The 21,748-nt window shown below is 53.1% G+C and overlaps 1 long non-coding RNA gene across 1 annotated transcript; it reads right to left on the bottom strand.

Annotated features, from left to right (window-relative positions):
• Positions 1-14,195: 14,195 nt before the first annotated feature.
• Positions 14,196-19,215, bottom strand: LOC310888998. The gene is made up of 3 exons (XR_014576305.1): positions 18,041-19,215; positions 17,078-17,263; positions 14,196-15,960 (listed from the first exon to the last, which is right to left on the bottom strand). It is a non-coding gene; the product is annotated as an uncharacterized lncRNA (long non-coding RNA).
• Between the last annotated feature and the right edge of the window lie 2,533 nt (positions 19,216-21,748).

The following is a 21,748-nucleotide window of genomic DNA, read 5'->3' as shown; positions in this document are numbered from 1 at the left end:
CCCCGGGGGTCCCTTGTCCCAGCCGCCCCTGCCACTTCTCTGCTGTCAGAGGAAGGATAATATTTGGAGAAACATCGCCCGTCAGCAAAAAGCGTGCTGCTCCCTGGGGGAAGGGGCTGGGTTTTGGCGGGGGGTGAGGCACAAAAGCTGCCTGCTGGGCCGGTGCGAGCTGGGCCAGCTCCTTTCAGCTGCGAGAGAGCTACAATGAGTTACATCCGAAGAGGGTCTGGCACGCAGGATTTATTTCAGGAAAAAAACACAGCAAATATGTAGCGGCTTGTTTGCAAAAATGTGGTTCGGATTAAAAGGGCTAGGCTCAAGAAAAAGACAAATAAATAAAAAATTAATACTGCTTTTGAAACATCACAGGGGAACAGCCACGCACTTGGGAACGAGCTGAATCGGGCGGTGGGGCAGGGCTTTGCACAACGCCCTTCCCAGCCCCAGCGCGGGAAGGCGCAGGAGGAGACGGTGCTGACCGTGGTCCCTGCTCAGCACCAGCCCCAGCACCAGCCCCGGCCCCGGCCCCCAGCAGCGTTTGATGCTCTCAGTCGGAAGTCGGTGGGATCGGAGGGAGCTCAGGATATTACAGCATCAGAGCCGGCGTAATTAGAGGCAGATCTGCCATCGCTGTAAATTGTCTTAGCCTCATTGAAGTCGATAATCTTTGAAGTCGATAGAGGTATGATAACGTACACCAGCTGAGGATCTGCCAACAACTGTTGGATTTTTACAGTCAGTTATTCATTCTTACAACCCAAACGCTAACCATCGGCCTCACCTGGTCAGGCAAATCCCTGCCTTAGAAACGCTGTTAGAAATACTGCTCCCCTGCCTTGGGAGCCAATATCGGATCCCAAATAATTACCGTGAGCTGAGAGTATGAAAATCAAACGGGGGAAGGAAAATTATCGCGTGCTACAGCACTAGTGGCAGAGCAAACCGAAATGCAGCATCTCCTGCAGGGGTTACTCAGCAGCAGGGCCCGGAGATGGGGGTTACCAGGAGTGCTGAATAAATAGCTATTTGCTGTTTATTATAGAGGTTATTGGTTATTTGCTGTTGATTATAGAGGTTAATTAGCAAACCAACATGTTCATAAAGGTGAAAAATGGCAGTCACCTGGTCATAGACCAGCTTTAACTTTTAAAATAAAAATCTCACTGTTTTTTTTTAAGAGAATTTTTAAAAAGCTAACACGGAGACTTTTCATCTCTCCCCCGCACTGCTGATTATTGTGTTCCTGCAGGCTTTGCAGTGATGCCAGGGGATGCTGCTCCACCAAGGGAAGGAGCAAGTGTTTTTAGAGTGCAGCATCACAACTGGGCTTGCGTCTGCTCGGAAATGTAGCCTTAGATGTTCGCCACCTCTCCCCCTCGTCTGAAAACTTGCGTCGAACCAGATGAAAGGAGGGGACTGCCAAAGCCTGGCCGGCCCCGGGAGCGAGGCACACGGGGCCTGAGGACAGGACAGCGCCGGAGACCTGGGGCACCCACACCGCGAGGGCCGGTGGCATCGGGCAGCTCCCTCCCCGGCCCCTGCTGCACCTGGGGACGCTGCCGGCAGCAGGTCCCCGTCCCCACGTCTGCCCCGGGACACACGCATCCCCCACCGAGCGCCCCGTCCTTGTGTCCCCTCGGAGACACGGTGCGGTGGGCTCGGCCCACCCAGACCTTTCCGTCTCGCTCCATTCCCCTGATCTGTGGGTGAAGCCCGTTCCTGCGCTGCCGCAGTAGCTCTGCCTCCAAGCTCCTTCTCAGACCGTGAGGGCAAACTAATATGGAAAGCTAAATTAGACATATTGCACAGGAATGCAGGCTCCAATCAGACCCTCGCTGCTCATTCCTCTGCACAAAGCATATAAATTCATCCCAGATGGGTAAATAAGCAGTCAGCTTTTATTGAGAAAACTGTGTATTCATTTTGCTGCTGCTGACTAATTTCTCATAGACATTCCTTCCTATGTATTGAGCAAGCATCTTCCCGCATCCCTCTGATGCGCTGTTAGCAGGCGAAATTATATCATCCTCGTTCTAATTTGTGTTTAGTCATTCTAGCTCTTTTTAAATAGCCTTATCCAATCAAGCTGGGGCTGCGTGATGGAGGCACGCCAAAAAGCTGCAGACCGCCTGCCAGGCCCTCGTGCTCTCATGCTCTGGGCGGCGGGGGCTCGGCCCAGATACGTGGCCGGGGGGGGGGGGGGGGGGACGTCTCCAAGACCCCTTTGTGGGGGGAACGGGGCCGTGCCTCTGGCCGGCGGTGCCTTGGGGCTGAGAGCTGGCAGCCCGGGATGCCGCACGCCACGGGGCTGCTATTTTGGGAGCCGTGCGGGGGCGGCTGCGGACCCCCCCCCCCCCCGGCTGGCCCCGCGCAGCCCCGGGTATTGTCTCGGCGGTGGCTCTGACCGGCTGGAGCTGGCCGGCCCCGGCAGAGCGCCCGCGTCCTTCGGTTCCCATTCTTTGGGAAAACTCGTGGGGAAAAGAAACAACAACAACAACAACAACAAAAAAAAAAAAACAACAAAAACAATAAAGTTGAAAAATAAGGAAGTTTCTTCATCCGCCTCCCTGTGGGGATATCAAGGTCCTATAATGGGCTCATGGCGGTGAGGGGGCAGCTCCCCCCCTCCCGGCACGCATCCTGCACCCGCGGCTGGGTGCTGGGCACAGACCCACAGGTTTCTGCTGCAGTGCCAGGTCCCTGCCGCTGGTCACCGTGACACACAGCAGGGACCTCAAAGCCACCAGAACGTCTGAGAGCTGCCCCCGTTCACAAAGCCCTCTCCTTTGCTGGGGCGGTCTGTCCCCATCCCGTGGTCTTTCTCTTTCGGGCAGTAATTTTTGTATTATTACGGGCTGAGAGGTCCTGAGCTCTCCAGCAGTTTCATCCCTGTCAGTTGGTGCTCAGCCAGCCCAGCAGCACCCTCAGGACATCCTCGTAAGAGGACGGATCACCGGCTTCGTCGTGGTCCGAGCCCTGCTCCCCGCGAGGCCTCACGCCAAGGAGGCCTCGGGACCACCTGCGTGCGGGCTGCCCCGGCCGGGTGAAGGCCCCCCCGAGCCTGTGTTCCTGCAGCACCGCTTCTGGTGTCATTTGCCAGTGAAATTTAGTGGTGGATGTTTGGTGCGGTATCATTTCAGTCCCTTCTTTCTCCTCCTCCAGCCCTTTACCCTCTCCTCACCCCCGTTTTCAGCTACTTATTGGCAAATACGCCGTTAAGGAAGCCTGATGGTGGCACACATTAATTCCTTGGTGATTTTTTTTCCCCTGTATTTTCATACGTGTCAGTAACACGTGGTGTACTTCCAACGGGAGAAATTATGTGTTAAGGTCTAAAATTTATCCATTCAGAGATCGCAGTTAAAGCCCGGGTGGGTCAAGCAGCCTCCTGGAAGGCTGGTATCAATTTTAACCTGGTATTCAGTTATTGCACAGGTGCAAGTTCTTAAAACAGCTCAGGAAATGAAAAGGAGGGAAGACATCGGGCCAGGAGATCGCCACTCAGGCAGGAGTTTGCTCGGGGCTCAGGGGTGGTGCGGGGCAGCTGCAGGGGCTGGGCCGGGCGGGCAGGGGGATGTGGGGACATGGGGTAAGGGGAGCAGCCGCTGCCACCCTGTGGTGCTGGGACCGGGTCTCTGGGCAATCAGTACGAACAAAAAAATGCCCTTTAGTTACATCCTGCTAATTTGGAGGGAGGTTCAAAGGAAATTTTAAAAAGTCCTTGTGGTTTAGGGCCAATGCAGTCATTAACAGCAGAGCCAGACCCTGCCACTTGCCAGCACCGCTCGCTCAGGCGAGGGCTCTGGAAGCCAGGAGCCACCCCAGGATAAAATCGGGGACTGGACTCGGGCTCAGAAGGAGTAGAGCTGCTAACAGACCCTGCTCCTGCCAAACACTGCTGCCATTCCCAGGAGGAAATATCCCAGCCCTAGAGGTGAGGCTCTCCTAAACCATCTGGCAGCTTTCTCCTTTCATCCCTGATCCCAAATACTTAATTTTCTCAGCATTGATTTTAAAAACGGCCAAAAAAAAAGCCCATGTAGGTTGATTGAAAGCAGAGAGAGATAGGTGTGACGTGCCCATCGGCCCAGCATGTCCGTAGGCGTCTGTGCCCTGACCAGGTTTGTTTCTGACGTGGGCAGCCCCAATCCTGACTGCTTCACGTGCAGCCCCAGCAGCTCCTGAGCCCCGTCCTGGCTGGAGTCGAGGCACGCAGGGACACCGACAACAATTCCACCTAATGGGAAACAAATGCTCTGCCCCCAACGTCCCTGGCTTTCAGTGGGAGTTTTACAAGGAAGTCAGAATTGGATTCAAAGGGTTTGTCTCACATTTGTCTTAACTCCTGGCTCTGCACCCCAGCTTGTTCTTATTTTATCTAAATCTGGTCTTAGTCCCTAGAGCTCTGGGATTTGTCCAGCTTAGGGCTCGGTTCCCGTCTCACCTACGTGGAGCACCCGCACCGACCGGCCTTCAGCTGGGGCCGGTGGCTCTCAGGTTGGTCTGGTGGCTGGTGACAGTGTCCTGGCAGCCGTGTCCCCTCTCTGTAAAGAAAAGGACCCGAGGAGCCGTGCTGCATCAGCCCAAGCCATCCATGGCCATTAGGGTCTGGTACAAATTAGCGTCGGCTTCCGGCAGCGCTATGCATAATACAGCGCGAAGGATGCACAAAGAGCAGCACCAGCATGTGGGCTGTCCGCGGCGAGAAATCAAAGCTTCCCCGGCACCCTCCAGCCCGCGCCCGGTGCGTTTGCTTTCGCAGAAGTGCCTGGTGTGGTGCACGGCGAAACCCTTTCATGTCCGGCTCGGGCCACATCCTGCTGCCTTCCCTTGTCCTCAGAGGGCCAAAAGGTGAAAAGCTGTGTGTCACTGTCCCGCAGGCACCTGTGTAAAGCAAAAGGACATCTCTCGGCACGGCCACGAAGGTGAAGTGGAAGAGGACCCTGGTCCCTGCCACACCAAGCGTCCCCACGCCGGCTGCTGAGGTACCAGGGCCCTGTGGCTTTGGATGAACTGCTGGAGTTTTTAATGCACGTCAAGTGTACCCTTCTTGTCCCCTAAGCCTAAAATACCCTGAAAAAGTGCCAATTTATTACAGATTTTCAACCAGGCCTGAAAAAAAAATCTTCTTGCAAATCTTGTTTTTGTTGAGGTTTGACTGCAAACCGTTATCAAACCTCACTTGAAGTGAAGCACTGACGCCTGCTGCAGGCCTTCTTTGAGGGCACACCGTCGGCAGCCCGTGCCGTCTGAGTGCAGGCCGTACACTCAAGCTAGCAGACAACAGCAAAGTGGCGATATTTGTCAGAAACTAACAACGTAGGCAGGGGATGAAGCCAGGTTTGGGGCTGTAAATCCCCCTCCCACCACCGCCTGAGGCTGGGGAGGCTCCCAGGCTGGGCCGAGGCCTCAAACCGCCCGCTGCAGCCAGGCACTCGCCTGGTCAGGATGCAAAGGCAGCGTATATTTTAAGTGCAGGGATAGATTTGAAAGACAATACATTAAAACACACCATTTCTCTCTCTATATATATATACATATATAATTCTTTTTTAAGTTGATTTTCATTAGGGTTTGAATGGTGGCTACTGCCACACCATACACAATTCCTGCAGACCTATCAGGTGGGCTTAACCTGTGTAATCCTCAGTCTGCAGAGCAACCACTTCTGGGCCAAATCCCTTGATTTCTCTAGAGATACAGAAACCTGGAGTGAGCTTGACCTGACCTTGTTGTTTCCACTCAAATTTTCACCAGCTGAATTGAAGCAGAGGTGTGGTGCTGTGGAGATGAAGTCTCTTATCTAACAGTGGCTGTGGAAACACCGAATTTTAGGGACCGAATGACTGAGGTGGCACTGTTTTGTCGTGCTTCCCTGTGTGAAAGAGATTGCCTACCACATGCCTAATACATGGGAAAGAAAACATCTCCTGGGCAGTCGTCAGCACTCGTGGATTAGGGTCATTACAGCGGGCTAAGACTCAAGCACAGCTCCTGGGCTTAAGGCCGTGGGTCTGGGCGAGGAGCGGGCTCCCACAGCCACTCACCTCATGGGGCTTTGCTGGAAAAGCCCGCTGGTCTTTTTAAAGTCGTGCACTGAAAGCATTTCACATCGAATCGTGATGCTCCTGCCACCACACAAAGGCTTTGTAGGCAGAAAATGTTATCATGAGTAAGGCTATTTCCAACCATTTTACTCCAGAAATTGCTTCATAAATGAAACATGTAAGAGACTATATTTATAGTAGAAAGAACAACTCTCTCGGGATGTGAATAGCATTATACCATATCATGTAATTAAAAGCTGAATATGACTAACACATTCCCATACAGATGTATCACAGCACTGGCGACCATGTGGGCTATGCGGAGAAAAAAGACCTAGTTAAAGAAACCACAAATTCCAGGGGTGGGAGTGTGAGGAGGGGGATAATGAAGCGCTTCGCGATGTATTTTTCTTCTCCTTTTTTTCCCTTCCGAGAGGAGGAACACATGAGAAGCATTAGGTGGCTGCGTGTCCCTGGCCCCGCTCCGGCACAGCCCCTGGGGACGTGCCCTCAGAGACCCAACCAAGCGAAGGCAAGGGCTCGTCCCGAGCCAGGGGGTTCCTGCTGCAGGAAGCCGGGACAGGGCCAGGGGACCCCAGGAAGAGCCCACGGGGCGAGGAGGGGACGCTGCGGGTCCCACCCCAGCCCTGGGTGCAGGCATGGGGATGGGGACATTTCTGCTGGAAGGAGGCACAGCAAGACAACTGCAGACAACTGCCAAAAATAAACCAACAAAACAGAACAAAACCGACCAAACAACAACAAGTAAAACCAAATGGTGAAGTACCATAACGCAAAGGGACGTGGATGAAGGTTGGAAGGTGCCTTCAGAGCAGGAGGGTTAGTCCTGGATGTCCTCACAGCCCAAACCTGGTGCAGACGGGTGTATGGACCGTACCCTGGTGACAACACCGGGATGGGGGCTCTGAATGCCAGGAGACCTTAAAACGCAGGTCCAGCCACCAGTCCATCCCACAGGGCTCTCCTCCAGCAGCCGCTGCAGCCCGTGCTCGCAGACCCAGCGTGAGGCTATCCGGGTTGCTGTGGTTCCCTTCCAAGTCTGCCCAAGCCCTGTGGTGCAAAAGGCCCGATTGCCCAACACGAAATTGCATGTTCAAGTGAGACAATGGGTGTTGAAAGGAACAAGAGAATAAAATAGGGTTGAGAAAACAGTGTAAAATAAATACATAAATTCTGTGCGAGGGGAGACAAACCGAGAATGTAGAAAAAAAAAAAAAAAAAGGTCTGAAGAACAAACAAGTCTGGGCGTACATTATGTCATCTGCGAGGCATCCCCCAGTGCCAGCCGCAGTCTCACAGGATGTGATCCACGGTCTTCAGCTGGGCAGAAAAATGTCTGCGCGGCGCTCCAGCTCCGGGGAATTGTGCAGAGTAAGGGGGTTTAGGCGGCCGTGGCCACACAGCGGGGACCAGGCCCGGGCAGGGGCGCTCGGGAGGAAAATGTGAGTTTGAGGCCTGCCAGGGGTGGTCCAAAGCACGGTGTGGAGGAGCTTTCCTCATGTGCTTACAACCTAGATGATGCTGTGATTCTGTTACAGCTGGCCAAAGCAGGCGGATGGGGCTTTGGTGAGCTACTGGCACTGTCGGCCGGAGCACAGACCTTGTCCGCGTGGGTTTTTGTGGGTCGGGGGAAACGGCACGGCACGGACCGGGTGCCTTGAGCGTGGTGACTGCTCCACAAGGCTTGGTGAGAGCCGCAGCAGGGGAAATGTCCCTGCACTGTGCCCGGCCCGGCAGCACGGGGCTCGTCACGGCCTCCGATGCGAAAGCGAGCGGGTGAAAGCGGCGCTCCAGTGCCTTGAAAGAGGGAGGGAAGGCGGAATAAAGCCAGGGGATTTGCAGGAGGCAGACTTCATTAATCTCAGCTGGGCGGCAGGGAGACTTCCTGGGAAGCTGGGTTAGAGGAGAACAGCGTGGGAGAGAAACTGCGGCCCTTTAAAGAGACAGCAGGGGAAAAGTGGGAGCTGCCGCCTCGCGGGACGGGGCGGGAGGGTGGCGAGGGACCCGTGCAGGGAAACCGCGACCCCACGGAGCTCAGCCTGAGGGACGCTGCAGGCCCGGAGGGTTACTGGTGGCAGACAGGGTCTGCTCGAGGATATCCCAGTGATCCACCCCCTTCGCTGGGAGGCACCACTGCTTCTTTAGGCACCAAAACATAGGTGGGAGCTGTACGGACCAGATCCCAGAGTAAATAGCTCTGTTCTCAGTCTTCCCCAATGCAGCCTGTGCCTCTGGCTTTTCTTTCTTTTCTTTTCTTTTCTTTTCTTTTCTTTTCTTTTCTTTTCTTTTCTTTTCTTTTCTTTTCTTTTCTTTTCTTTTCTTTTCTTTTCTTTTCTTTTCTTTTCTTTTCTTTTCTTTTCTTTTCTTTTCTTTTCTTTTCTTTTCTTTTCTTTTCTTTTCTTTTCTTTTCTTTTCTTTTCTTTTCTTTCCTTTCCTTTCCTTTCCTTTCCTTTCCTTTCCTTTCCTTTCCTTTCCTTTCCTTTCCTTTCCTTTCCTTTCCTTTCCTTTCCTTTCCTTTCCTTTCCTTTCCTTTCCTTTCCTTTCCTTTCCTCTCCTCTCCTCTCCTCTCCTCTCCTCTCCTCTCCTCTCCTCTCCTCTCCTCTCCTCTCCTCTCCTCTCCTCTCCTCTCCTCTCCTCTCCTCTCCTCTCCTCTCCTCTCCTCTCCTCTCCTCTCCTCTCCTCTCCTCTCCTCTCCTCTCCTCTCCTCTCCTCTCCTCTCCTCTCCTCTCCTCTCCTCTCCTCTCCTCTCCTCTCCTCTCCTCTCCTCTCCTCTCCTCTCCTCTCCTCTCCTCTCCTCTCCTCTCCTCTCCTCTCCTCTCCTCTCCTCTCCTCTCCTCTCCTCTCCTCTCCTCTCCTCTCCTCTCCTCTCCTCTCCTCTCCTCTCCTCTCCTCTCCTCTCCTCTCCTCTCCTCTCCTCTCCTCTCCTCTCCTCTCCTCTCCTCTCCTCTCCTCTCCTCTCCTCTCCTCTCCTCTCCTCTTTTTTTTTTTTTACTTTCGTGCCACGTGGAGATGAAATCTTGTTTTTTCTCTGCAGACTTCCTACAAACACAAAAGCAAGCAGCACGCCTTCCCCTTGCCTAGTCAGGTTCATTCAGCCCATCACTCAGGTCGCTCTGTGAGCAGCATTTTCACCACCTTCCGGGCTCCCCATAGTCAGGCTCCCTGCCGAATACACACTCCCATTCCAACAGGTCGATGTTGGAAATCATCCTTGGGTATGGGCTTCCAGTTCTGGCTTTGTTTACTTCGTAGCATTCTCATCCAGACTAAGCTCCCTTCGATGCTTAAATCAGAAACCTCGCCAGAGCTCAGACATGTGACATCCACAGCTTCTCCTACACGCACAAGGCCTGTTGCCCTGCTGTAGTATGAAATTAGATTGGTTTGACATGATTTATTCTTGACAAATCCATATTAGTTGTTACTCATCTCCTTGTTCCATATACTTAAAAATTCTTTGATTAATTGCTCCAGTACTTTTCTGGGACTTGATGCTAAGCTGACAGCTCCATAGCATCTCTGTTCTTCTTCTTCTTTTTTTTTTTTTTTTTCTTTTTCTTTTCCTTTTTGTCTATTTTAAGGCTAGAGACCCTGTTTTCCATTTCCTAGACTTTTGGTACGTCTCCAGTTCTTACGACTTGAATTCTTGGAGAGACCGACCAAGATGTGTGCTGGCACCTCAGGGAACCTAGGACGCCTGTCCCCAGCCCGTCCCCCCGGCCAGTCCCCTACGACTGAAGGTGTCAGCGAGCCACAACAAGCAGGGCTGGTGCGTGGTGCTCCTACCCCAGGGAGCCAACAGCAAATATTTTCATATGAAATAGTTTCATGGCCCTCGGACCTGTGGCCGTGCGGACACGGCTCGCTGTGCCTGCAGTGCCTCTGCCTACTCAGGGTTAACACGGAAAGCTTCAGAAGAAAATCAGATGCCTTAATGACACATCCCTACTTTTATTTATAATATGTTCTTCTTCTCTGATCACACATACTTGTCTGAAATACATTGTAAATCAATGTGCCCTAATTCAATCTTGTGTTAATTAATTCTTCCACTTGCCTTCTACTTAGGGGAAGCAGAAGAATAGATGTAAAAACCGTGATAGTGATGTTGGAGTGGCTGATTATTATTTTTTACAATAGCGTATTGATAAGAAAATGAGCACGTTCTTTTCCCATTTGCAGCACAACCTTGGGCAGGAGTTTGTTATATTAGAAAAAAAGCAATTTGAAAAAATTGCTCCCTGGCTCCTGTACAGCCACTTGAAAATTGATTTATTTTGGGGTTTCCACAGCTGTGTGTGGGTTTCCACAAGACTTTATTTCATGTTATTAAATCTGGCCGTTGAAATGTTCCTTTGATTTAATGTGAAGTGTGTTTTATTTGATAATTCCTTATAGATATGGAGGGGAGGCCTCGTCGAAGCCGGGGAGGAATAAACAAATAAATAGGTAAAGCGACGGCTTGGTGCTGCGAGACACGGCCAGCACCCACCGGAGATGCCCCGGCAGCCCCTGGGGTGTGCGGATGGGAGAAGAAATGAGGAAAAAAAGAGGAAGGCTATGTCCCGAGGGTCAGGAGACATGGCCAGTGGGGATGGGGGCGAAATAGGGCCTGGTGGAGCCAGGCAGAAGGGGGAGCAGCGTGGGGAGGCAGGGGCAGCGCTGGCCGGGCTCTTCCCAGCTCTCATTCCAGCGTCTCTCTGAGTTAGACCAGAGAGGGACCCTGCCTGCCATCCAAACACAATGTTAAAAAGAAGAATGCTTTCCTCATTGGAACGAGCTGCAGCCTTCTTCCTTTATTAGTGAGTTTTGTGGCTTATCCTCACAGGGCTTGCTAGGGCTGATGCCAGCTTCACCTCCCCATTGTAGCTGCCTCTCTTGATAAGCAATATTTACTTCCACAGTCCCCCCAAAAATCCTCAACAGGAAAAGAGCAGAGCTGCAATGAGCCATGCGAAGCATGTGGATGCCCCGCAGCACGTGGACACCGTAGGGACGGTGCATTCTGCAAGCTTTCAGAAAGATTTTTAACAACAATAAAATTAAAGAAGAGTTTTGCAGCGAGCCTCAGACGAAATTGCTGAAATTTGGGTTTGAAAAGCTCGTTCTGTGTCAGGAAAAGGCAAATACTTTTCCTTCCAGTTGCAACAAAAGATTTCGGACCTTATAAAATGTTTCCCAAGAAGGCCTGGTTGAATTTGTTGTGACAGCATTCCCAGAAGAGCCTTGTGGTTTGGTTTTGTAATGGAAATCCTAGTCACCTTAGATAGCTTTTGAATTACAATCATAATTTATGGACAGAGTGACTCCAGTAGTGTTTTTATGTATTTTCATTTAACAGCTCTGGAAATACAAGATTTGGAGCTTGTAGCAGCTGGAGCGAAGCTCCGTCTTAATTTATGTTGGGCCAGGTTCAACCTTATGTGACTCTGCTGAACTCGTTCACCCTTCATTTCCCTTCCTGCTCCAGTTATGCTTCCTAATATTCTGGTTCCCTCCTCCCACTTCCTTCCTGCTCCAGGCCTTGGCTCGCTGCCCTCCCTCGTCTGCCTGGCCCCGGAGCCAGCCCCTGCCCTCCTGCTCCCTCGTGCCTGCGCCCGCAGCCCCGAGCCCCCCTTCAGCAAACGGCCCCTTGTGCTCCCTGCATTTCGGAGTCCCCGCATCATCTCTCCTGGTGTCTTTGTTAGCCCCAGAAGGTGGGTTTGGGCACATAAACGTGTATTTTCCTACGACTTCTCAAAGCAAACTTCCGTGGCGTTGTATGGAGAGATGGCACCAAACGTTTCCTTAATAATTGGTGGGGCCGGATTTGCCCAATTACCTATGCACAAGGAGATGTTCCAGCCCTGCAATATCTCCTTAGTCCAATTGGTTTCATTACAAGTAAACAGACCATCCAGCCAAGTCGAAAGGGCTTGTCATGGTCATGTTCTTTCGGAGACGTTGGGATTAATGCCAATTGCCAAGTCATTTTGCAAATGATATTGCTTTGTTCGGTTCTTCAAATGTTCCTTCATTTCTGAGCCAGGCGAAGGCTCTGCCCGGGTTTGCGGTAGCAGCCCTGGCCCTGGTTGAGGCTCAGAGCTGGACCTTTGCAGGCGGTGAGCACGTCCAGAGGGGCAGGTCGGAAAAGGGAGAGTTTTTAAATCTGCTGGCCTAAAGTACATCATGCAGCCCAGCGGGTCCTGAGCATTCAGGGGCATTTCCACCGGAGCGTGATGTGCCCTAGAGGGTGGCTCTGTAAGTCCTGCAAACATCGACGCCTTGTTTGTTACAGTGCATCATTTCTCCTATCCCACCTCCAAGGGGGGGGGGGGGGGTCCAGGAACTTCCAGATTTCTTGAGCGTAAATACTCGCTAAATCCTCAGGTGAAATTTCTGAAAAAAATAGCAATTCCTGCACTTGTTCTGCCAGAATTATCCTGGCCTTATATCCTCTTGGGACAGTTAAAACCCAGCCAGCACGTGCACAAGACCTGGGTGCCTGTGGTTTGTGGGCACAAAGTCACACCACGGGGACTGCATCCACAGAAAACATCGCAGCCTGTCCCCAGACAGCATCCTCCTGCGGCAGCTGCCACGTCCAGGCGTGCAAGGAGGAATGGCAAAATAGGCAAACGCAGCGAGACTGCCCCAGAAAAGTACCCCAGCCCCAGGGACATGCGGGGGCAGAGGCGCTGCCGCTGTGCCGGGAGCCGGAGCCGAGCCTGACCTCGGCTTATTAAAACGCCCTGACCTAATTTAACTGATGGCTCTCTGGATTTGCATAGGCTGCCCGCAGAATAGGCTGGCGCTGGCCAGATTAACTGCAATTATTTGGGACTTACAGAGACTGTTTGCAGAATAAACTGGCAGATTAACTAACTAAAATAATTTGGGATTCGGGCAGACTTCCCACGGCAAATAGACCGACACAAATAAAATTATGAGAGAACCAGGGGAAATACATTTGTCCTGCTTATTCGTTGCGGCTAAAATTTCTGTATTCCCTCTTTGCGCCGCTCCGTCTCCTACCTTGCCCCCCCCCCCAAAAAAAAAGCAAATAAAAGGTATTAAGTATATGGAGCGATCAATCCTCGCGACCGTCTCCACCGCCATCAAACGCAATAAGAAACCAATTACGGATGGGTCGTTTACTCCAGCGTGCTTTCTCCTGTCTTTTGGTTTTATTTGTTGTCGCTGTCGCTCCTGGAAACGCGCCGCCCGCCCCGCGCTCCTGCCCGCAGTCACAACACGATGCTGGTGTTCCTCCGAGAGCGCGTTACCACGGCCTTGATTTACGACCTGTGACCGACCAGGAGCCTGGTGCGGGGCCTGGGGCTGAGCTCCGAGGAGCCATGTGGGAGGCGAGGGCCCAGGGGGGGGCCGGCACAGGTCCCCCCAGCCCCAGGGACGGGGCCACGGCCGGGGTCAGGGGCTGAGCACGGGCAGCGGGCTGGGGACCCCCAGCACCCCCCAGCCCGTGAAACAAAGTTCTCGTGCTGAGCTTTTGGTGGAATCCCACGTGCGCTTGTGGCCCAGCCTCACGGTGACCGCATTAGCGGCCTTTTCCTTTCTGCTCGCCGCCTTCTGCCTTCTCCTCACGGCATCTCCCAGGCTCTCGGGATGCCGAACACCCCGAGGACGCTCAAAGGCTCTCAGGGCGCTCTGGGACGTGGCAGCCGTGCTTGCGGTGCCCCAGCCCTTTGGCAGGGGGGTAAGGAAAAATCCAGCGGCACGAAGCGGGGGCACGAGGAGACGAATCCTGCTGGGGACAGCCGCCAGCAGCAGCGCGGCTCGGCTCGGAGCGGGGACAGCCAGCAGGCCACAGTGCCACCTAGCGCGGCACGGCCGGAGGAGAGCTGCCAGGGAGAGGGGCCGCCACTTCTCTGGGGTCTCCGTCACCTCTCTGGGGTCTCCATCACCTCTTAGGGGTCTCCGCCACCTCTTAGGGGTCTCCGCCACCTCTCTGGGGTCTCCGCCACCTCTCTGGGGTCTCTGCCACCTCTCAGGGGTCTCCACCACCTCTTAGGGGTCTCCGTCACCTCTCTGGGATCTCCGTCACCTCTCAGGGGTCTCCGTCACCTCTTAGGGGTCTCCACCACCTCTCTGGGGTCTCTGTCACCTCTCTGGGGTCTCCGCCACCTCTCTGGGGTCTCTGTCACCTCTCTGGGGTCTCTGTCACCTCTCCGGGGTCGCTGCCACCTCTCCGGGGCGTTCCAGTTCTCAGAGCCGCCATAAACGTAGTCAGGCAGACATTTCCATACTGATAGTGGCAAATAAACACAGTGGGAGCCCAAAGTACCTTGAGGGACGTCCTGCTGTGCTTATTACCCCGCACTTCTCCGCTAATTACTAGAGCCTCAACTTGGGTACCGGGGGGATTTGTTCACCTACCGCTCCGTCAGCTGCCGCAGCCTGCCGGTGACGGCGCCGACATTTTCCTTCCCGACGGGCTGCGGTGGGGTGGAGGCCGAACGGGGCAGAGCTCCCGAGAGAGCCAGGTCAATCCTGAGCCCGATTCCCCCCCACGGGCTCGGCCCCTGCCCCTTTGCCCAGAGGAAGCCACGTGGGGGAGGCATACACACGAGCGATGCTAACCCGCATCCGTCCCGGGGGACATTTGGGACACAGGGTGCTATGGGGGTGCACAGGGGTGTCAGCCCCATTAATAGGAAAGCTGCCGCCACCCCAAAAAGCAGGGGGCCGGGGGGGTCTGGGCGGCGCTCGCTGCCCGCTGGGCTCCAGCTGGCGCCGAGGCAGCGCTGCGCCGCCTCGCAGGGCCCGCTTAGCTGACAAAATTCAAAGCATTCGAGGCCAATAAATTGGATTATCGCCTGATTGTTGGATTAAGATGAATGACTTTTCCAAATTCTTGGCCTGTTTGCTTTGGCCGCGCTTGAATCCGGTGAACTCGGCTTCTGATAACCGGGTTAGCAAGGGGGATACGTGGAAAAAAGGATGGAAATAGAAATGCGTAATCGACAGATTACTTGCTGGTGGGTTTTTGTTTTATGTCAGAACTCAGAATCCCTCCCTAATTACCTTCATTACTCTCGACCCGAGAACAAGCTCAAAGGCACTTCTAAAAGGGCTTAATGGAAGGATTTATGAGGAAGGGGGGACACTGCAAATAACAGCGTGTCTGTCCCGCGCAGGCTCGGGGGGTGTCCGTGCAGAGGGCAGGGCTGCCTGTCCGTCCCGCGGGCGCAGTGCTGGGCCCTGCACCCTGCTTTGCTTCCCTGGTGTCACCTGTGCCGGGCAGGCAGCTCTGAAAGATCTGGAGCAGGGACTGCGGTGAATAAACCCCTCGGTCCCCAATCCTGCCGTGTCCACTGGCTTCACCCTCCCTGAGCAGCTCCCCAGCACCTCTCCGAATCCCTCCCGACTTTCCTGGAGCTGTTTACGCGCTTCCAGGGGCAGAATTAGGCCAGCAGGAGGAGAAAGGCTGCCCCGTAGCCCATCGCGTGGGAGCTGGCAGGGCTGCGTGCGGCCCCAGCAGAGCTGCTCGGTGCCCGGCCCCGGCCCTGGGGGGGCTGCAGCTGCCGCTGCTGCGCGCGGCGATAACGCCATGTGCAGAAGCTTCGGAGAACGGCGAAAGAAAATCCCTCTGGCCACCTACAGCAGGCTCTGGCCGCAGCCGCAAGCCAGTTTCTTAATCACACATATGCTTACACCACGAATTTTTTACCGCAGACGGGGTAAAATTATCCTTTTTAATGCATATATGTCCAAATGGAAGCTGCAGAATGACAGAGTCGCCGGGGCTGGCACCTCTGGGGTCGCTGCGTCCAGCTCCACCGCTCCAGGGGATAAAAGCAGAGCCCAGCACCGCGGCCAGGCGGCTGCGAGTACCTCCGGGGACGGAAGCTCCGCAGCCTCGCCGGGCAGCCTGTGCCAGGGCTCGTCCCGCCTCGGAAAAACAAATAGAAAAAAAAAAAAAAAGAAAGAATTAAAGTGGAACTGTGTGTGTTTTAATCCGCACCCACTGTTTTTGCTTTCACTGGTGGGAGATGCCCACTGACGTGTTCGTGGCTGTGTATTTGAAGTTCGGGGGATGCGCACGGGTGTCTGTTTTGGGAGCAGGTGAGGAATGTGAACGTGCAATCCCACCGCAACGCGCCCCACCAGCGCTTCCTGGGCTGCGTTTTTATTTGCTTTCAGGTTCCCCAGCTCCCCCTGCTGCACCGAAGGACGGCGCAGGACGGAGAGCCGGGAATGTTTCCTCGCACCCGCCGCTGCACTGGGAGCCGCAAAATGGGCGTTTCGTTCCCGGTGTCACGTATATCCGCGGAGATTCGGGACAGACCTCAGAGCCCGAGGCCAGGAGCGGGGCGCAGGCTGACCTGGGCGCAGGGGAAGCCCAGAGGGATGCTCCAGCATGGGGAGGGCCTGCAGGGAGCTGGGGGGCGGCAGTGACACTGCACACCCTGGAGACCAAAACGCCCTGTCCCCGCTGCAGCAGGAGGCTGGCAGCCCGGGACGCCAGGGCACTGGGGAACCTGGGGCGTGCTGCCACTGCAAAGGGGACGCAGGGGTAGGAGGGGCCGGAATTGGGTTTATGGGTAGATAACACCGTGGTGTTTGCACGGATGGGCCCCATCCCCATCCAAAATGCTCCTTTCTAAACTCCCTCCCCTGAAAAAGCCCCGGAGCGCCTCTCCCCAAGCTTTCTCCTGGCACTTTGGCACATCTTCGCATCAGGAAAACGTGGCAAAACTGAGCCAAAACCCACCAAGGACAGAAAGAGATTCGAAATCTCAGCAGGGGCAGGGCTGGCTGCCACCGTGTTGGGGTCTCCCCACGAAGGCGACCCACCAGCAGACGCGGCCGTGCCGGCTTGCAGTGCTCGCGTGTCCGTACCCAGTGCCCCCATCACCCTGGTCCCGTCCTCAGCCTTCAGTGGGTTAGGTATGGGAAAAACATGTTTGCGCCCTAACAGTGCCTGATAGCCCGGCCCAGGGTGCCTGTTACGGTCTCCTGTTGTGCAAAAATAGTGCTTCTATTCCGGGGTCGAGCCATCTGCTCACCTTGTTTCTGTTAGGAGGGGAATTAATTGCAGGCCATCTTCGTTACTGGAAACAGAACCCGCCTAATGGTTTTATTATCAGAACCTGTTTCTAAAGGGTGTCCCGTCCCTGTCTGATGCGGAGAGCTAATTGCAAAAGCTGGTTTTGATTAACTTGAAAGGTATTGTGACATCCAGCTTTGAACATCTGGAATGAAAAATGGGATTTCTGTTAGAAAGGAACTGCCCGAGACAGCTAACGAGGCGGTAGGAATACATTATTTTGTTAAAAAAACAATGCCCGCGGAAACGAAACGTCCGCCACGGCGCTCCCAGGACGTGTGCTAATCCTGAGCACCCCTCACCTCCCTCTGCATTTGTCTTCCAGCACGCCGAGGGAGAAGGACCGTGGGATTTATATGGGTGGATACTGGGAGGCAACGAGAAGGGACCCTACTGCTAATTAAGGATCTGGGCTGCGGGAGGACGAGGTTTCTGGGGAAAATGGGTGGTCTGAAGGCCTGGGGTGGCTGCAGGCTGGTGGTGGCCCTGCCCGCCGCTGCTCCCCCCTTGGGCAGCCGTCCCGCTGCCCAAGTGCTCCTCCAGCGAGCCAGTATCCTGGCTGGAGATCCCCGAGTCCCCCGGCCCACCAAGGTGGCAGCAGGACAGAGAAGTGAGCCTAAAAGCAACCCGAAGTCTTCAAGCCTACCCCGAGCCCTCCCTGCATCCAGGAGCAGAGTTTGCGGGAGGAGAGCGCCCTGGCTGAGCGCCACAGGTAGTTCGCAGTCACTAGTTTGGCGTTTTTCTTTTTTTTTCTTTCTTTTCACTCCTGGGAGAGCTAATTACAAAGAATTTAATTAAGATCTCTCGCTCACTAATGTTCCAGCAGTTCAGCAAGTTTGGGTTCGCTCAGCAGGTTGCAAAGGTTTTATTCCCCCCCTTATCCCCCCCATTAACTCAGCCCGTGCCAGCGCCGTTCACTTACCCCCCTTTGCGGCACAGCGCAAAGTGTCCTCGAGCAGCAGATCCCGGGACACCTTGTCAGAAGGGACCAGGAAGATTAAAAAAAAACAGGCAAGAAGGGAAGGGGGCTGGGGAAAAGCTGGAACCAGTTCCCTGGGTATCAGCACAACAGCCTTCTCCGCCTGGGGCAAAGAGAAATCCGAGCACTAAGGCCCTGGAAAGTGGAGGAAAAAAACAAACCATCACAAGTGACTGAGAAAAGAGAGGAAATGTATTTTTAGTCCGTTTAGAAATCTGGTTTGGTTTTGTTTTGAATTAGCTTTAAAAAAAAAATCTGCTTTGGGTTTGGTTAACGACTTAAGTTCGGCGAGGAGCTCTTGTGCAACGCGGCAGGCTTTGCGGCCTCGGCCCTGCGGTGGGCTGCCGGGAGCCATCCTGCATCCCCCCCGGGAGCAGCCGGGGACACTGAGGTCCCCCCTGGCTGCTGGGGACCCTGCGCATCCCCAGGGCCATCCCCCAAGTGCGATAAAAGCCAGGGCACCTGCCAGCCGTGCTGGGGTGCCTGCCCCGCGGGGGGGGGACCAGGCAGCACGGGGGCTTGTCCTGCTCTCCGTTGGGTTTTGTTGCTCACGTCGACTTTTCTCTTTGTAGTTCACTGCTTTTCCAGTGAGCGGGCCTATATCTATATCTATATCATCTATATCTAATCTATATCTATATCTATATCTATATCTATATCTATATAGAGGCCTGCGGTGCCTGCTCTCACGGCTGGCTGTCAAGCGAGAACGAACGCACGAACCCTTAAAAGCGGTCTCGCAGGAGACCGTGGGCCAATGGTGTTTTCCTGTGATTTAATGAAAAACGAAAGCCCCGCGAGCACGTGGCACGGTTCTCTCTTCGCGGCGCTTCATTACGGGCTCTGCCCTCGGTGGTGTGCTGTGCTGGGGCCGGGGAGGCCCAGCCGCCTTCAGCAGTGTCCCCAGAGGGGCAGCGGGGTCTGGTCAGTGCCCTCGGGGACCCGGGGCGAGGGACGGGTGCCCGCCAAAGGTGCAAAAACCTCTTGGACACCGGGTCGGTACATCAGCATTTAAACATCCTGTATTTGCCCTAACGCCTCGCATCCGCTCTGGATTTCAGTGTCGTCCCCGCGTGTCCCTTAGCAGAGCAGCACGTCCGCAAATGAAGACAGAAATATTTTGCAGTCTATCACAGCCTCTCTCCCCTGGAGACCGTTTGTGACTGCCCGACGGGCAGAGGTGGGTGCCGCCACGAGGTGAGCCCGTGCCCCGGGGACAGGGATTGATTTCCAGCTGAAATAAACCCAAAGCATCACACGACGTCGGTGCCGCCAGCTAATCTCAAAGAGCCATACGCTGGGAAAGGGTGGCGAGGGAGTTGCTAACCACAATAACCGCGCAGCGGGGAAAAGAGATGTTTAGGGAGTCACCTGCAGCCTTGATTGAAAAATCCGAGTTACATTAAATTTTTTCCTATTTAATTATCTCACAGATAATATCGCTTAGATTGAGCTTCATATCTGAGCAAATGAGTTGTGCCACCATTATTAAAACCTACTTAGGAAACTCAATCAGCGAAAACTACCACTTTGAGGCTTAGCACGTGCTAGGAGCAGAACTGGAGAGGTGGTGCTTTGGTTTTTTCAAATGAGCTGAAGTATCTTTATGATGTAGATAAATGGAGTATGAGTGAACCCAAATTAACACCGCTTTAGAAATCGCTTTTCCATTTAGCGTTGCTCCTCCAAGTTGGGAAAATTTGCAAAATATCGTGCAGTTGGTTCCGGCCAGGCTTCAGCCCGTGGGAGCTGGCTCTCAGCTGCTGACGCCCTGGTGGGACAGAGGTAAATGGAAATCCGTGGAGCACTTGCACGGGGTTCATGGGCTCTTTTCTGCGGGACTGCCACCCGAGTGATAGAAATTGGCCCTCTTCTTGTCCCTCTGATTTCCCCCCAGGGATTAGACTCACAGAATATCCCATCATATGGAAGAGACCCATCAAGTCCAACTCGTGGGTCCCCAAAGGACCACCCAAAAAAAATCAGACCATGTGTTTGAGAGTGTGAAAATGCAGGAGAACGTTATGGAAAATAAAAAATTTGTTCGCCAAAGTTTAACAAATCATTTTATACATGTGTATATGTATATATATATATATATATATATATATCCACTTGCTGCCAGCCCTGCAGTGGCCCTCGGCACAGCATCAGCTTAGCGCAAGAGAGGGCTCACTGAGGTCTTAATTCCGGTTCAGCTACGGGCTGAGCTACGCATTCATTCTGTTCTGTATTTTTGAATTGCTTGTTTTACGCTCCAACCAGATTTTTTGTATTTCTCTTTTTGTATTTCTTTTTATTTTTTGTATTTTTTTTCTCTCTTTTTTTTTGTATTTCCAAAATGCAATTAAAATTACAGCTGCACCGTCTATCATGAGCCCTTGACAAATCTTTCACCTGAAGGCTTCCTGCTTTCATTTTCATCTGTTAATGTCTCATTCACAAGGTGAATTGTAGCATCGAGCTCGATAACTCGATGTACCGTAGGCTCTTCAACCTCCTCTTAATTGCAGACTCCTCTGATGCTTCACAGCTTTATGTATCTCACACCTTCTTCGTATCTACTTCTCAGTCATCTTCAAGAATAAAGTATCCCAGATTAATACGACTGCGGCTTTTTCTACTAAATCTCTTCTGCTGAAGTATTTCGGGTTGTGGCTGGAGGCTCGCGATGCTGACCCCGGCACGGGAGGACCCCGTGCCATGGGAAACGCAGCGTGGACAAGGGGAGTGTGGGGTGTGCTCCTGCTGGGCAGCCTCCATTGGGGTCTAACGGGGGCTTTGGAGGATTTCAGCCCTAGATAATGCCAATAATGAGACCTCTGCTTGGACCCGCCCATGGCGAGCCCGTGGGACAGGGCACTGGGGAGCTGCCGGTGGCTCCAAGAAATGGGAAGCATCCCACCTCCACCCCTCTCTCTCCTCCACCACTGCGGGGAGTGCTGGTGGCTGGGATGTGGACGTGACTGGAATTTTTAAATCAAAATGAAATCGGAAATTATTTTTTTTTGAAATTCTGAACAAAAAATATACACGTAGGCTTCTACGCTGCTCTATATTTTTAACGTTGAGATACCCACATTAACTTTTTAGCTGACACAGGAAAATGCCATTTCAAAGTGCTGAAGATTTAGATAACCCCCTCACATTTTTATGTCACCCATTCTGTACAAAACAAGTGCTATTTACAGGAATACTTCTCTATGTAATTACACAATTATTAAAAACATAGGAGTGAAGTAGGAGCTTTTATCAAGTCATTCAAATTAGAGCTGTTTCATTCTAATCACTATCTACTTGAATACGTATCGCTTGGATGAAACTGTAAAAAGCTCGTTAAATATATTTTTCTTTAAAATTTAATTACTGGGAACTTCTTCAGAGAATAATGATTGTGGATCATAATTAGGATCTTTGTTTCTGTTTGTATTTAGACTGAAAGGTATAAAGACGAGGAGAAAAAAAGAGAGAAATTGCAGATCCAACATTTGGAAATGGGGCTGTCAGAGGGGGAATGGAATATTAACAAGCCAGATCCAGCATTACAAAGCAGAAAGATGGTGCTATAATTTGATAGACTTATTAAGCCCTTCGTTTCTGGTGTTAAGAAAGCTGTGTTGTAGTCTTCTGTAAATGTGAGATACTAATTGC

This window comes from Anser anser (genome assembly GCF_964211835.1).
Source record: "Anser anser genome assembly, chromosome: Z".
Classification (NCBI taxonomy): domain Eukaryota; kingdom Metazoa; phylum Chordata; class Aves; order Anseriformes; family Anatidae; genus Anser; species Anser anser.
Note: the sequence above shows the minus strand (reverse complement) of the source record. Positions and strands in the feature narration are given on the sequence as shown.